At 36.3% G+C, this 11,662-nt stretch overlaps 1 pseudogene; it reads right to left on the reverse strand.

The window, feature by feature from the left end:
* Positions 1 to 2,498: 2,498 nt before the first annotated feature.
* Positions 2,499 to 3,712, reverse strand: LOC136824297 (uncharacterized; annotated as a pseudogene).
* Positions 3,713 to 11,662: the final 7,950 nt, after the last annotated feature.

The following is an 11,662-nucleotide window of genomic DNA, read 5'->3' on the forward strand; positions in this document are numbered from 1 at the left end:
TGCATTGATCGTTCAATCTCCACAAAATCATAAAGTATATTCAACTCGCCAAGAAGATAGATGGAGTAAGAATACTTCAGCTTACTTTGAGAATCAAACTCTTTAATCTCCAAAGTTTTGCCAAGCTTTTCAATGTATTGATTCATATTGAGTTCCTTACTGATGACTTGACCTTGAAGCAGTTTAGCTAGGGTTACAACTCCGGTATATATCGCTTTCAGAATCGAATTCTTTAATCCGGCTAAAAATTGCTTTGAATTTTCCTGCTCAACGACCGTAAGGAAGGTTTTTTACGTTTTTTTAAAACAGCATGAACTTTTTCCATATAAACATCGCTATTTTTGGGCTTAAACGGAGCGTATCTATGTATCAGTGAAGGCTCTGGCCAGGCAGATGGTAGAAAATGCATAAAACTCAAAAAATTAAGGATAAACCTTAAAAAATCAGCCATTTTGATGACGTCATAGACAGAATATAACTTTATGTATAAACATGTTAGAGGTCTCAAATTCCGACCACATACGGTATCTAAATACTTCAATCTATTAAACTTGAAAACATTCAATTTTTTGCAGATGTCAGCATTTTTTAGTCGAAAAAGCTTTTTTTGCAATTTTTTGCTGACGTCATCATTTTTCGAGTTTTATGCATTTTGTACCATCTGCCTGGGCAGAACCTTCACTCATACATAGATACGCTTCGTTTAGGCCCAAAAACAGCGATGTTTATATGGAAAAAGTTCATGCCGTTTTAAAAAAACGTAAAAAACCTTCCTTAGGGTCGTTGAGTGTTCGCTGGTTGCACTCGCACTGAAATATTTCATCTTAAAGCTTTAACCCTATTATTATCAGGCTTTTTCGGATTTTGTATTCTCAAGGGGGGGGTGTTTTCCACCAGCCTTGCATAACTTTTGATCTAGAAAAGATATGGACTTGAAATTTGGCAGAAATGTTCTCTACCATAAAAGGAGTTCATAGGAAAAAATTTTGGTTGATGACGTCATCATAAAGGTGATGACGTCATCACAAAGTTTCACAATTATCGCTGACCAATGAAAAAGTACTATTCAATAAAATAGCAATTAAAGTTGAACGAATGGAGATTTTTCCATTCTGTTTTGAATTTCTAAAAGCCAAAAAGAATATCTTTATCATATTTGCCGGTTTTTAACATACTAATAAAATTGAGGTTTAAAATCCATGCAGAAAATGAGTAAATTTTTTCAAAAAACAATGACATCATTGTTGATGACGTCAGCAGTTTTTGAAAAATTTTAAATGATTTTTTAAAATTTATTATTGATACCTAAAACCTGTCAAAATTTGAAGTCAGTTGGATGCCTAGATCAAAAATTATGCTAAATTTAAGATTATGGGATTTTACAGGGTTTTAGCTGGATTTTATGATATATGCCTGCACAAAAAAGTCATAAAACCTGATCTGGTCGGTGTATAATTGTAAAATTTGGTATACATGCTGCTAATAGAATTATATTAAAAGTCAAAAACTTTCAGAGTGTTAAAAAAAATTTTCAGTGAGCTATTAGCAAAAGAGTGCCAGCCTGGTGGAAAACACCCCCCCTGATAAAAATAGGGTTAAAGTGATCTCAACAGTAAAGAATTTTTTTTTAAATTTCGCTCGCATTCATTGTCTTATATCAAAACAAAAAATAAGCAACATAACGACATCGTAGTTTTTAATGGAAGGGGCGCAAAATAGACTAATTAGCGGGCGCTAAAAGCAAAGATTCTCATTTTGCCTCCTGGATACTTGCTCCTTGGATAAATACGAGTCTGCTAAATTGCATGGGTGCGTGGGTTGTAAACCAGTGTGGGTGCGTGGGTCAAAGCTTTTTGTGCGTGGGTCCAAATTTTTTTTCACGTGGGTCGATTTTTTTTGCGTTACAGATTGCGTATCACGTGACATAAACATTCGAAATATTTTCGAACTGTAGCATCCTTCAAGACAAGAAAACTGAAAGCTAAAATTGACATATGTTATATACACAGTAGACTTATACTAAAACTTTGCAATTCTAACTATTTTGTTCTAGTTATTTTCTGAAATTTTGACCTTTTATTGACACCATATTTGGTTAACAAGTGAACCAAAAACCTCAAAATTTGTTCCTGCAGTATTTATTAGACTAGTGGTCCCATAGGCCGTTTAAAGTTTGACTTTGAACTGCTTTGAACTTGTTAATTTTTTTTAAAAACTTAGAAGAAAAAAGGGCTCGGCACTTAAAGGGTTAAAAGGAAGAAAGAAACGTTACATTAGTAACATTAGACCAGGGTTTGTGAAAAGAGGATGGGAAATGAGCTAATCAGTTTTCGATATTTTCCTATTAGATTATTAGTACAAAGCATACTTGCTTATCATTAGCAGCAAATTAAATGGTCAAGATGAGCGATTTTTCTCATAAGAACTTTGCCACTTTTGAAAAGATGAAAAAAAAAGAAAAGCTTGAAAAGTTTCATGTATTTGAATAATATATCACGGTAATATATAGTATATACTAGAACAACAAATTTAGAGAACTTATTGCACAAAATGGTCAAATGTACCAACTAGGATTTCGAAAAGATTTTTGGCTTGTGCAACTGTTTGGGGATAAGTTAAACCATGTTCTCCCATAATGATTCTTGCAAACTGTACACATTCCTGTGAGCAGCCGAACATTAAAGGTTGTTTGATCATGTCATCCGTCAATGCATCTAAATCTTGACCTAAAATATCAAACCTACAGTCTCTTCCACCATATCGCGCGGATAAGTCGTATAAAAGATCTGGTTTTCCCGCCGGGCACTCTGAATTATTCACATGTCGAATTCTATGAGTGTTCCAAATCCTTCGAAATTCATCTAACTCTTGCTGTATAACTCCAGTAAAACAAAACCTTGCACACTGCAAATGATAATTCAAACTAGGATCATACAATCCATCATCAATCATATCTTTAAAAAAGTCTATCCACCAATGTGAAAAACCCCTTTTCAACTGCGACCACCATGCCTCTATTCTTTGGTTTGCTGTTGAAGTACCATACTGGAAACTTCTCTGGCCAGCGAATGAATCATTATGCGACCTTCGAAAAAATCTTTGAATTCCACAAATGTTAACGTTTTCAGTTCCACGGTCCGTTCTAATCAGCCTTGGTACAAATTTTGTTTCTTTAATGCAGTCTACGTAAAAAGATGCAGTGACTTTAGGGTCATTATTCGTTTCTGAAACTCTTAGCCAAAGTATTTTTCTGCTGTAACCATCAATACAGGCGTGGATTGGAAACCCGAATGGTTTGATTTTATCGTAACCATCCAAGTGCCATGTGTAATTTGGACCAACAGATCTGTATAAACGACGGTGCAAACGATGCTGTGCTCTATTTTCGACCCCCTCAGGATCAAGCTGCTTCAATATGAGACGAACAGTTTCTCTGTCTACAGTCAAACAAACCTTTGCTTCTCAAAACTTTATGCATCATTCGGTAACCCAAACATTTCTTCGAGCTTCTCAATTCCTTTGCTACAGTTTCAAATATTATGTTTATTGTGTCTTTTCTTTTTCTTCGATACAAACCAAGGTTTCTAAGTATACGATGAAGGGTTCTTATAGTTATCTGAATGCCTTGTTTATCCTCTAGCGTCCATAACATCTCCTGATATGAGTAGTTTTGTAGGAACATACGTTTGATCTCATCCTCTCTTCTGTCCATCTTGGAATCTATGAAAAATTTGTTCACATTGTTTTTGTTGATGAATATCCATTCTACGCATGCTGATTTGCTTCTTTGCGCATGCTCAGGTATTTTCATTGCGCATGCTCAACTTCTTTCTAACAAGCTAACTGGCGAATCGCCACTTAATAGTTTCCGAATCGCCACTTAATAATGTGCTAACTGGCGAATCGCCACTTAATAATTTGCTAAGTGGCGAATCGCCACTTAATAATTTGCTAAGTGGCGAATCGCCACTTAATACTTTGCTAAGTGGCGAATCGCCCTGGCTAAGTGGCGAATCGCCGCTTTTTAAATTTTCATTAAAAAACACGTCTAAAATGTCATATATGGGCCACGGTAAAAAGTAGATCAAAAATAGATCTTTTGCTTTGTTTCATTTTTGAGCGGTGTCAAATCAGAAGCTAAAAGCGGAAAGTCCAGATTTCACATGTAAATATATGACTCCCGTACTCCTATGTTCTGTCTTTGAATGCAAATGTGTGAAATTGACTATAGGTAAACTAGAAATAATGCAAATCTTTTTGACAGATACTTAATCATATTATGAAATCGATTTTTGTAAATTTATATTATTAGTACGACATAATATTAGTTTTAAAGAAATAAAAAATTTTCTCCATCCATTTATTGCTGACTCGCATCTCATCAATCCCCGTTTTACAAGTTAGATTAGTCTAGAAACGCCTTTTCAAGTAAAATGTATATTTCAAATTGCGGTGTAATTTTACGAATGCCTTATCGGTCGGGGAAAACTTCGAGAAAGAAAAATTTCTTCACCTGGAGACATTTTTGTCACTTTTCCTCGACCAAAATTTCATACTTGTCACTTTTCCAAGACCAAATTTATAATTTAGACCACCTACTCTTTTGTGCTTAATTGTAGGGGGTGTAATTAAATGGCGGGGGGGGTCGAACAAAATTTTTTTTTCTAAGGTAGTAGGAGGGGTAATCAATGGCTTAAAGTGTTTCTCTCACTGTAGGTGTTTCAAAACCGTTTAAAATATATTTCAAGTATTCTTTGAAATAGAACACTTTTTTGGTCAAAATCTTTTCCCAAAAAATGGAAAATGACCTCCCTCCCTCCTACAATTAAGCACAAAAAGAGTACTAAAGGAAGATAGTTTGGTGGGCGGATGACGGATTTTTAGATCCAAAATTAGCGTAAAAACATTGATATCGCATTATTTTGGGGATAAATTGTGAAAAATCGGATGGCCGATGGCCGATAAAAAATTAATTTTGGCGGGAACTTAATTCGGCGGATTTCAGAAAAATTTGCCAAAATTTCTTCCTTTAAGGTATGAATTGTCCAAAAATGAAATACACTCTTTTTTATAAGCATACGGAAAATCGGGTCGAGGCTCAATATGCTTAGCAAAATCTCATTTTCAACCTTAATTTACCTTAAGTGTATTAATTTTGGCGGGGATTAAATTTGGCGGATTTGGCGGTTTTTGGTAAAATCCGCCAAAATTTTAGAAATTGATTGCCCGCCAAATTAAATACACGCCAAAATTAATACACTTAAGGTATGATTATTTAGAATTTTCAAGTCGAATATCTCATCAAGACGAACGAGTTTTCTGTAGCCTTCATTCGCGATACGGCAGTTTTTCACACGGTTTTTCAACGGTTTTTTTTTTCAAGATTTTTCGTTCTTGAGCAAAATAGATATTTGTAGCCGTGCTATGTCTGCCTTGATCCCGTACTAGTCTGTGAAAAACAGCCGTATTGCGAATGAAGGCTACAGTGTACAGAAAACTCGTTCGTCGTGGTGAGATAACTCGGGGTAATTTTGCGCCGCAGGTGAAAATTTTGTCCAAGAAAGCTCAAACAGTAACCCCAAATAGGTCAACGTTTTAGAAAAGCTGTAAGAATTTTTGCATTTCAACTTGGAGGTATGCTTATTTTTTGGCGAATCTGAGCCTAAGTATGCTTTTAAACGTTATGCTTATAAAAAAGAGTGTAGTTTCCTTCTTTTTGTTGACTACCTCAGACAAGAATAACATTATTTTTATCGGGGTCACAATCGTACTCTGTACCAGAGTGTACCTCACGTTAATCGTTTCATAGTACATATCTGTGTGTTTTCTCAACGCCCCTCGGTGAACTTCTGAAGACGCTTGAAAATTATACATCTGAGGAAAATAGTCCCGAAAAAAAAAATTCTACCACAAGAATCTTGTTGTGCGCCGGAATGTCAAAAACTAAATTTTCCTGATACGGCGCCCTATATCAGCGCCGAGATCGTGTCTCATTTACCCAACTCACGGTTGGGTGAGCAAGAACTACACTTTGTCTCGCAACTTAGTTGTCATTACCAATCCTCTCGTTGCGATGCACGGACCTTCGGAAAATGAGATTGGATATTCCTCAGATTGTTTGTTTTCACCCACCCTTTAGAGTCGTCAGCGTGGTGGGCAGAAAGCAATGACAATCTGATCTCAGGTTACCGTCGTGTTGCTGTTCTCAAGAACATACTGTTCAAGAGTCTTGATTTCTATCAAAAAGAAATGCGGAATTTATTAATGCGAACGACCGAAATTTTCAAGTTTTGCGGAATTTAATTATGCGAAAAAGGGCCAAATTCGCATTAATTTATTCCCTTAAGATAGGCAAAACTGATTTCCCCTCACTATTTCGAACAAACTGACTAGGTTATTCACGCAGACCGGTACTTAATTATGCTTTTAAAACGACTAGAAAAACTTTTTCCCGAGAAAATGCACTCAGTCGAAAGTACTTTAGGCGTACAAACTTTTGCGAGGTCTAAAAATCGCGAAATTTCGAGAAATAATAGATGAAAAAATGGGCTCAACTTCAGTATACATTTGAAGGCCCAACTGTAAACAGGATAATGGCAGGCACTCATTATAAGTGTAGACTCGCAGTGATAGACGTTTGGGATAAGGGAAGGCCCGATTGTAAACCAGGGTTGACGGGTATTCGGGATAAGGGAAGGCCCATTGTAAACCCAGGGTGATAGGCGTGCGGAATAAGAGAAGGCCCGATTGTAAGTCCAGGGTGATGGGTAGTCAGAATTACCTTAAAGGTAGAAATTTTCGCGCGTATTAATTTTCGCGCACTGAGAAAAAATTTATTTCGCGTGTATTCATTTTCGCGCATAAGCGAATTCGATTCCAACTTTTGGGTATTAATTTTCGCGCACGAGGCATTTACTTCCCAAAAAATACCACTTTTACGTACAACTAGCCGTCCCGACGTCGTCCGAGACGACTCTTTAACATGATAATTATGCTCGCTTCGCTCGCTCACCGAGGAGAGGGAAGGCTCAATTGTAAATCCCAGAGTGATGGGTACTCAGAAGGATCAGAGAAGGCTCAATCGTAAGGTAAGTTTAGGAATGAAGAGTTTTTTGCCGTGTAGAGCAACCTCCTTCGCAAGCTAAATATGTTTTGGCAGATTTCGAAGACTTCATGAATACTACTACAATACTAATTTTTGTAGAAAAGAATTCTCAACTTCAGTCAGTCAGTTGAGCTAGAATCTCAGAATGTATGTATGTCTGCGTCTGTCCGCGAACTTTGGGGCAGCGTAGAAAGCGGAATAATTGGTCTACGGAGCTGAAATTTGGCACACCCTCCTTCGGTTAAAACTTAGGGGTAGTTTTTTCAGTTTTTTAAATTTCGAGCCAATTTTGGCGTAAACGACTAAACGACAATACCAATGAAATACAAGCCCAAAGGGCTAGAAGCGAATCTCCTATGTAGGATTTGAAAGCCATTTAAATGCTACATAAGTTGCCTGATCTTGGGAGGTCCGCGTGTTTTCATACAAACGGCGGATTGGAATTAAAATTTACCGCCAGATTTTGAAAAATGCTTAACTCGAAAACAAAGAAACCGCTAGATTCAATCCTTCGTCAAAAAAGCGGCGCACATTTTAAAGGTCATTTTTTCTTGCCTGAGAAAGGTTGAAGATTAGCTTCTAGCCCTTCGGGCTTATATTTCATTGATGTGCATTCATAATGAAATATTTACAATTTTTTGCTAAACATCGGAGTACTTATCATTTTCCTACAGTAGGATTATAAGAGTTTCATGTTGACGGGGATTTTAAATTTGATCGAAAACGGTAGTAGAACGTAGTATAAATAGTAGAACGTCGAATTAGGGAGCGTTGACTGTATTATTAATTTTTTGTTCAATACCAGAACTTTAACTATCTAACCCTTCGTGAGCCCCCCCCCCCCCTAAGCGAAATTTTTTTGATAACTTTATCAGATCAGTGGTTATGCAGAAAGTGAGCATTATGGGTAAAATACTAACCAGTCTGTAAAATACCAACCAAACAGGTGGCCAAACTGATTTTGCATATTGTCTTTAATGGTCAATATTAATCATTGGTGAAAATTTCAAGTCAAAAGCTCTTGAAGTTCCCGACTTCCGTTTGCAGACCGGGCTGTAAAATACACATGAACCCCCTCGGTCCATGTGTATTTTACAGCCCAGTCTGCAAAGTACAAAATACCCATAGAACCAAATATTTTTGTCACTAGGCACTTTTTTCGTTAAATGGGCTCTTCCAGAAAAAAAACAATTCATGGGGGGGGGTGAAGGATATATATTTTTTTCGTGCTTTACCCATGGGCATATACCGTGAAAATCACAGCTTACAAATCATATTACGTAGGCTGTGAAGACCAATCGCGATTCTATTCTTCGCGCATCAACGAAAACAATAAGTAACCATGACGACAATCCAAGATCTTGGATTAAGTTCAAAGTTGACATTGTAATCCCCGTCGCTGAAAACATAACAAAGCTTTATCTCACATGCTTTCACAAAAGTCTACAAAAGAGTCAGTGATAGAGAATCATAACATAAAAGTCTTTCTATTAATTCCATTTCAATGACGTAACATTACCATAATTGATAGTTAAGTAATTACTATCAGACAATTGGGAATCATTAAAAGATTTCCTTTTAACGAAACTCATTTCAATTGCACTTGGAGGCTTCTAGGGAATTCATAAATAGTAAACATGCATACTGATACAGTCTACTAGACATTAATATGGTAAAATTTGCTCTTCATCTTTGATTCTTTTTATAGCTATTAGATTGACACATGCGCAGTAAAATTTCTTCACTTGGTCGTCAGAGGTTGATTTGAAAACTCAGCCTCTGATGCTCAGGGTAAACATAACGATTTTCCCCCATTTTATGGACCCATATTTTACCCCACATGAACAAGCATCAAATTGACCCCCTGGAAACCAAAACTTTCCCCTGGACATGGTAAATTTACCCTATGGACATGGTAGTTTTTCAGGGTTTTTTTCAATACTCCTGGACAATGTATCCTCCCACCCTGAACGGTTTTTTTTCTGAAAGAGCCCAACTCGCGAAAGTAAACGTCCTAAATTCAAGTAATTCTTGTGCGTATCAATTTTCGCACACGAGCGAGTTTCATTTAAATTTTAGGCATTATTCTTTGCGCACGAGGCAATAATTTTCAAAAATTAGCACTTTTACGCATAACTGTTTACAATTTTAGGTTATTTTACGATTTTCTGGAGGGATTATTCGAAAATTCAGTATTAATCTTCTTCGCGCACCTTAACACTGCGCATATTTTTGGTATTAAATTTTGCGCATTTATTAAACTGCGCGAAAATTAGTACGTGCGAAAATTATACCCTCTCGAACTTCTACGTCACTCGCATTCTTTATCTCAAACACTCGCTAGTTTGAACATATACTATCTCGAGCTTTTTCAGTCAAAGATAACGAGTGTCGACTGTAATTTCATCTTCTTTATATCTTTTTCGTTTCACTCAATTTTAGTCAAAATTGAAATGATTGGAGCATATTTTAAAAACAGAACTATTTATGTATTATGAAAAACGAAACTTTTGAATTTTTGAGACCTCTCATGTTTTTGATGTTCCGGACAATCAGGGCGTGGTCTTTCTTAATCGACAGTGTTTTGTAATATATGTTCGTTAGTGCGCCTGTGATTTCTTATAATAAAGAAAAAAAAATCGATAAGGCGAGACCAATTTGATTAGTTGTTTTACGGGCCCAACCGACCCTAAAATTTGAAAAATGAAAATAAAATTAATTTTGGTAGTTAATATTTTTATTTTCATTGTACCCTACGTGGGACTCGTTTTTTGAAAAATTTTGCCAAAATTTGCGAAAGAAGTGACCCTGATTGGGACTGAAATTCCCAAATTTTCTGATTTTGTCCCAAAATTTCCAAAATAGATACCCTGCGAGGGACTGATTTTCTATTTTGGTGTTTTTCGCAACCCTACGTGGGACTGGTGGAGGCGAAAAAATGTACCCTGACCAGCGGAACCTCCCCGTATCCCTTGTCCAAGTACCCCCCCCCCCCCGGGGTCAGCCTTTCCGTGTCTTCTAATCTTCTATTGCAATTTTTGGTTACAATTTACAAAATTTTTGTTGCAATTTTAGCTTAAATCTCGGGTGAAATTTATTTTCTTCAAGTTTAAAAACTAATTCTAGAGGACTATAGCGCTAAACTCGAAACATGTAGCGGGAAATGAAGCCACTTAATTTCCCATCTAGACCCGCATCCAGGCAAAAAAACCGTAACAAGAAGAACTATCACAATCACTTCTTGCCCTTTCGGGGCTTTAAATACACTCTTCTCGAGATGCATAAAAGCATTGCAGGCCTCGATGCTTTTGATATTTATGTTATAAGAAACATGGCAATTTAACTTTCAGCCGAAATACACTATTCTTCTTAAAAAAGCGTATAGTTCAACTTCAGGGATCTTATTCTCAGAGGAAAAAAAAATTCTCAAACTTCGTGGTTGATTTGATATGTTTTAATTGGTGAATTAACAATAAAGGAAAACGGGAAGGGAAGTGGTAAGGGACAAGAAATCAAGCAACAGCATGATTGTTTTTATGAATTACATTTGTATTCTTTGTCTTTAAATAAGGAAAAAATAAAATTAGTATTAGTAACCTCATGGTTATAAGGGAAATTCGGGATAAATTTCCCGAGGTCAATTTTGAAATTTTTTGAAATTTCCTGAGTGCAACGAGGGAAATTTAAAACATTACGAAATTTGACCAAGGGTAATTTATCCAGAATTTCACGAAAATAAGCATGGGATTCCTGGTTAATCTCATGGTTTGGATTGAAATTCTAACAATTCTGAAAGACGTCAATTTAACACTGGAAATCAATCTGAAATTTTAAAAGGAGGTCTCAAAAAAGTCATGGAAACGCGAATCGAGTTTTAATTGGATAGTATTCCATTTACTTGAGCCTTTGAAGTTAGTAAGAAAGTCGAAAAAGGTGATGAATTTCCAAACGATGAAAATTTCACTTTTGCGGGAAATTACAAAATCTAAGAGGGAAATTACAAAAGCTAGGAGGGAAATTACAAGTTCGCGGGAAATTACAAATTAACGTAAGCAAAAACGTCAATCGAATTTCAATCAACCATGAGATTATAGAACAGAACAGAACAGAATATGTAATAGTTATCTCATGGTTCCGACCATGATACGAAAAATATTTTTACGAGTTCCGGTGTCACAGGAAAAAAGTACTCCCCGAAAAAAAGTACTCCCCAATACTTATTTCCCAGATTTGAAGCCAGTATATCTGTCCATAGATCTGTTTGCTTATTCTGCAAAAGCATTGCAAAACTCCATTAAAAACGCAGACGGTTCATTCCAATTCTTGTACAACATTTTGAAGTCAAAACATTGCAAACAATCTGGTCGTCAAAATCTTTTATCATAAAGAAGACATCGTAGTGTCGAATCGATCAATTAACTGACGTTAAGCGCGCTTTTTTGTTTTGATGATTGGTCGAAGAAATGCCTCGTTTGTGCAAGCTCAGCGTTTTTGAAGGAGCAATTCAGACATCGGGAAAAAGTAATGTCAATATGGCTTTAAGTACTCCCCAATACT

Source organism: Clytia hemisphaerica, unplaced genomic scaffold, assembly GCF_902728285.1.
Source record: "Clytia hemisphaerica strain Z4C2 unplaced genomic scaffold, Clytia hemisphaerica genome assembly, whole genome shotgun sequence".
In the NCBI taxonomy this organism is placed as follows: domain Eukaryota; kingdom Metazoa; phylum Cnidaria; class Hydrozoa; order Leptothecata; family Clytiidae; genus Clytia; species Clytia hemisphaerica.